We start from the raw sequence: 6,249 nt of genomic DNA, 5'->3' as shown, positions 1-6,249 counted from the left end.
CACCCTGAGTATATATGTAGCGACTCAACAAGCCATGTGGTAGGCCTTTCTTAAAATATGTGAATCCTGAAGGGTGCATGAATCTAGCCCATACATAATGTAACACCACTGAGTGCCTGGAACTGAACCTGTGCCTTCTGAGTATAAGTCAGGGTAGCTTACCAGCTGAGCCACTAATGAGCTAAAAGGTCACTGCACTAGCAGCTACTGCGGCAGCCTATATAGGGTGAGTTGGGAATAATCTATGAATTTTTTATTTATTTTTTTTTAAATTGTAAAAAAAAAATTTATGCATGACAAAATATAACCTTTTGACTACTGTTGTGAATTGATACTTTAGCAACACACTGGTAAGGCCAAAATCTTACATACACCGACTCACCTGCAATGTGCATAGAGCTTCCTCCCAAGCACCATCTTAAATAACCCTCCCTATGGGCCCAAAGGTACAAAATTTAAGGTATACTTATGTTTGGAGGGGTTTCAGTTAAGGTTGACTGAAGGAGTTGGCATTGTAAGCCAGCCAGTAGTGATGTAGAGTTAATATTTTGACGGCCACATTGCTTGGTCCGTGTTTGACAGCAGACAGTGTAAAACTGAGGTGTTGCTACAACCGCGCCTCATAGGCGACTGAATCACGGGGCAGCTTGCGTGCCCTTGTCCTGCGCATTATTGTCCAACAGATCCAGATCCAGAGATCCAGACCCCTTCCCGCAAGGAAAGCAGGCTTATTGGACCAAACAGTATTATCCAGTCCAGTCCCAGTCGAGTAGTAGGTGTGGGATTGTCTTTGTAACGGCTTCCACTTATGTCTTATTCTTGATTCTTGATTTTTGATTGGCATTGTTGATTGGCAATGTTGTCTTTTAGTTTTGTTCAGTTTTCTTTTTTCTTCTGTTCCATATTGTTGTGATATAGTTTTTTCTGTCTTCAATTTCTTCCGGAGTTAATGGTTGAAACACTAGTATATCGGCTATTAAGTAGTTCTGCTTTGGTTTTCTGTGTTCTGTATAAAGTTTTGGTTTTGTCTTATTTCTGTATATTCTTCACAGTCCAGCAGAAAATGTTCTAAGGTTTCTACTTCTGCTCCACAGCACGGACACTCCTCACTCTTTCTCTGAAACCTGTTCCTCCAGTTTAGAGTTAGGGTGTTAGTTCTTCCTCTTAATATTAATTTTGTACCCAGTGTGTTGTCTGCCCAGGTTTCTTCTTTTAGGTCCTTTTTGTACAATTCATATATTCTTAATGTTGACTTTGTCTGTATTTCGTTTTTCCATTTCTCTAAGTCCCATCTCCTTACTTTTTCTATTATATTATTCTTTGTTAAACTATCAAGTTGTGTCATATTTATATTTAGTTCATTCATATATTTCTTTAAAGTTTTAGTCCACTTTGTGTTAGTGTTTTCTGTTTCTTTATGGAATATGTTTCTGACCAAATTATTTCTGTCTTCTTTCAGTAGATGTTTAACAAATAGTAATTTAATTTTCATGTCTCTGGCATAGCAAGATGAGGCACCAATATCTCCTCTTAGGGCACTGTTGGCGGCATAAGTTGGAACTTGTAATATTGCCCTGTAGACGGAGTTTTCTATTCTCTGTAATTTAGCGATCTCTTCTTCAGTGAATTCCATAATTTCAGCTGAAAAGAGTACTGCTGACAGTGCCATTCCCTTCCAGTAAGTTTTGCCAATTAGTAATCTGTTACAACATCTTGCTATTACACTGTATGTAATGTTAGCTAGCTCACTAGCTTTTGTTAGTCTTTGTTTTTTGAAGTCATTGAAGCAGTTTTTGTTGTTAGTTATTTTGACTCCTAGGTATGTTATACTTTGAGTTAGTAGAATATTTTCAATACTAATTTCTTGTTCTATTTTGTTATATATAAGTATGTTGCTTTTTTCTTTATTTATTATTAATCCATATCTTTCTGCTATTTGCTGTATATTTTTTATACTTTCAGTTGCTTCTTCTATTGAGTGTGATAGTAGTAAGCTGTCATCTGCATAATATAAAACAGATATTTTAAAGTGTTCATTTTTAAAACCTATGTCTATCATTTCTAGTTCTGTAATTATTTCATAAGTTAAGATTGTGAACAGGAATGCCGAGGCATTGCATCCTTGCCTTATACCATTTGTTATATTTATTGTTGTCTGTTTAGTTCCGTTTAGAAATATATTAGTGAGGTCATCTGTATATATGTTTGCTACAAGATTGATGATTTTGGGGTGGACTTTGTAATTCATCAGTGCTGTGATAAGTCTTTTTCTGTCTACTGAATCAAAAGCTTTTTTAAAATCAAGTGAGGTCATAATTAGTTCTTTTTTTCATTTTGTAACTTTGATTAATGCAATATTTTAGTATGTATAAATTGTCTGTGATTCTCCTGTCTTCTGTGAAACCTGATTGCAGTTCACTGATATTGTCCGTGTCTTTTGTGTGTTTTTCCAGCTTTTGTCTGAGGATTCCCATAAAAATTTTGTATGAAGTGTTTGTTAAGGCTATGGGCCTTAGGTCAGCTGCAGTGGGTTTGGGCTTTTTCTGAATTGATACAGTGTTAGATGTTTTCCAGTTATCACTTATCTCTCCTTCTTCTATTATATTATTGAAACAGTTTGTAAGTTGTGTCACATACAGGTCACTGCTTTCTAGAATTTTGTAAAGATCTGTTTTTAGTCCGTCTGGTCCTGGAGCCTTTTTTGATTTAGTTTTACGTAACTGTCGTTTAACTTCTTCTTTTGATATATGGATATCTGTCTCCTTCATTGGCGGTATGTCTATTATTGTGAACTGTACGACCATGTCTAAATGTTCCCTTAACTTGATATCCACTTTCCACTCGGTCCACTCGTCTCCATTTTTAACTTTGATGTAATCATTTATTCTATTTTGTAACACTACCAGCTCGTTTTCATACTGTCATTGTATTTCGTTATTCCATACCTCTTCAATCTTGTTTTCTCTGGCCCTTTATACAGTTTTCCAAAAGTCTTCTAATTGTTGTGGTTGTTCAGATATATCCAGTTTTCTTCTGTCAGGATCATATAGCAATATGTCTTTTCACAATAGTTTCTCGTTTTAGTTTCTTTATGTTATCCCACTATCATGGTAGTTTTGTTTTGTCCATTCCTGATCTTATTTGTAATTTTCTTTTCATTTACTGATATTGCATCCCACACCATATGCTTGACTTTAGTTTTTTTTGTTTGGTATAAGTTGTTGTATCTTTCTTTTTCTTCAGCGTTTTGTGTTTTTCTTGCTTGCTTATTATAGGTCCTCCTTTTACTTATTTCCCTTTTTATTTCTTGTGTTATCCTGACTGGTTCTATATCTTTTGCATTTTGTTTTATTCTTTGTATTTGTCTGTCCAAGAATTTATTGCATGCTTCTTTCATGGTATTTTCTAGTTCTTCCAGAGAGGCTGCGTTTTTTCTTTTTAATACATTCTCTATGTGTATTTTATAACTATTTATTGTTTCTGTTGTTAGTTTTTGGTATGTGATAATTTTCTTTTCGTCACTATATCCATTTTCCTTGTTTTGTGTCCATATATCAAAATACGCAGTTTGTTTTTTTTTTTTTTTTTTTTTTCTCTTGCGCCTTAGCATCTTCCTCATGGGTGGGTACCAGGATGATGGATGGTCCTTTCTTCAGGTGGGGGGGGCCTGATGCGCCCAGCCTGCTCTTCTGGGCAGGCGAGTGTTTATAGTGGCGCCATCTTGCATTGGCTCACTGCCCCGAGAACTCGCTCTTGATTCGCATGGACGGCTTCCTCTAGAGTCCGGTTGATGGGGTGGACAGGGGACAGCATGTGTTATAGTATAAGCCACTCGGCTGAAAAAAAATGAAAAGTGCGTGGGGGGGATTCGAGTCGTTAGTCCCATCACGCGGTGAATGTGAGCCCAGTACGCTACCAGTTCGGCCACCGCCTACCCCAGTTAGTAAGTTGTGGTCTGATAGGTCATATTTTTCTTTCCTTTCATCTATTATCATGTTAATGAATTTGCCATACATGCTTTGGTTCACTAGTATGAAGTCTACTGCACTTTGAAAACCTCTGCCCTCCCATGTAATTTCTCCTTCACATTTTTGGTCACCATTTTTTTTTTTTTTTTTTTTTTTTTTTTTTTTTTTACAACAAAGGAGACAACTCAAGGGCATACAAAAAAAGAAAATAGTAAAAAAAAGCCCGCTACTTGCTGCTCCCAAAAAAGAATCAAAAGAGGTGGCCGAAAGAAAGGTCAATTTCGGGAGGAGAGGTGTCCTGATACCCTCCTTTTGAAAGAGTTCAAGTCGTAGGCAGGAGGAAATACAGATGAAGGAAGATTGTTCCAGAGTTTACCAGCGTGAGGGATGAAAGAGTGAAGATGCTGGTTAACTCTTGCATAAGGGGTTTGGACAGTATAGGGATGAGCATGAGTAGAAAGCTGCGGGAAGTGGGGAGGCATGCAGTTAGCAAGTTCAGAAGAGCAGTCAGTGTGGAAATATCGATAGAAGATAGAAAGAGAGGCAACATCGCGGTGGAATTTAAGAGGTAGAAGACTATCAGTAGGGGGAGGAGAGCTGATGAGACGAAGAGCCTTAGACTCCACTCTGTCCAGAAGAGCTGTGTGAGTGGAGCCTCCCCACACGTGAGAAGCATACTCCATACGAGGGCGGACAAGGCCCCTGTATATGGATAGCAACTGCGCGGGGGAGAAGAACTGGCGGAGACGATACAGAACGCCCAACCTCGAGGAAGGTGATTTAGTGAGAGAGGAGATATGAAGTTTCCAGTTGAGATTTTGAGTTAAGAATAGACCGAGGATGTTTAGTGTTGAAGATGGTGACAGCTGAGTGTTGTCGAAGAATAGGGGATAGGTGTTTGGAAGATTGTGTCGAGTTGATAGGTGGAGAAATTGAGTTTTTGAGGCATTGAAGGACACAAGGTTCCCTCTGCCCCAATCGGAAATGATAGCAAGGTCTGAGGTTAAGCGTTCTGCAGCCTCCAGTCTGGAGTTGTGTACTTCCTGTTGAGAGGGTCTTCTATTGAAAGAAGTTGAATAATGCAGAGTGGGGTCGTCGGCGTATATGAGTGGACAGGACAGTTTGTTATGGAAAGAAGATCATTGATGAATAACAGGAAGAGAGTGGGTGATAGGACAGAGCCCTGTGGAACGCCACTGTTGATAGGTTTAGGGGAAGAGCAGTGACCGTCTACCACCGCAGAGATAGAACGGCCGGAAAGGAAACTGGAGATAAAGGAACAGAGAGAGGGGTAAAATCCAAAAGAGGGCAGTTTAGAAAGCAAAGACTGCTGCCAGACTCTATCAAAGGCTTTCGATATGTCTAGCGCAACGGAGAAGGTTTCACCGAAACGGCTAAGAGAGGATGACCAAGAGTCAGTTAAGAGAGCAAGAAGATCGCCAGTAGAACGCCCCTTGCGGAATCCATACTGGCAACCAGATAGAAGGTTAGAAGTGGAAAGGTGCTTTTGAATCTTCCGGTTAAGGATTGATTCACAAGCTTTAGATAGACAGGAAAGTAAAGCTATAGGGCAGTAGTTTGAGGGATTGGAACAGTCACCCTTCTTAGGCACAGGCTTTACAAGGCATACTTCCAGCTTGAAGGAAAGGTAGATGTTGATAGGCAGAGACGAGAGTTTGACCAGGCAGGGTGTCAGCACAGAAGCACAGTTTTTAAGGACAATAGGAGGCACTCCATCAGGTCCATAAGCCTTCTGAGAGTTGAGGCCAGAGAGGGCATAGAAAACATCATTTGGAAGAATCTTAATAACAGGCATAAAGGAGTCAGAGGGGGGGGATGAGTAGGAGGAATATGCCCAGAATCGTCCAGGGTAGAGTTCTTACAGAGAGTTTGAGCGAAGAGTTTAGCTTTAGAGACAGATGAGGTTAAGGAGAGGAGGGAAAGAGGAAGAAGTGAAATTGGAGGAGATATTTTTGGCTAGATGCCAGAAGTCACGGGAAGAATTAGAAGAAGCAAGGTGTTGACATTTTCTATTAATGAAAGAAAGAGATGTCTCATGGAACAGGTGGAGAATAAAGAAAATATACACATTTTATTATCCAGCGATCTCCTATAAGCTCCGCCCACAGATGATGTCACAAGTTTGAACAGCGATGATTGGCATCGTATATAGTGTGGTATAGTACGTGTCCGCCTTTAATAGCATATCGAAGTCCCTCCGGTGAAGTTTCTTTTTACTGCCAATTAAAGAAACTTTCATGTATGTAACATTAAGTTTTGG

Source organism: Eriocheir sinensis, chromosome 33 (assembly GCF_024679095.1).
Source record: "Eriocheir sinensis breed Jianghai 21 chromosome 33, ASM2467909v1, whole genome shotgun sequence".
NCBI classification, from domain to species: Eukaryota; Metazoa; Arthropoda; class Malacostraca; order Decapoda; family Varunidae; genus Eriocheir; species Eriocheir sinensis.
This window is presented reverse-complemented; position numbering follows the sequence as displayed.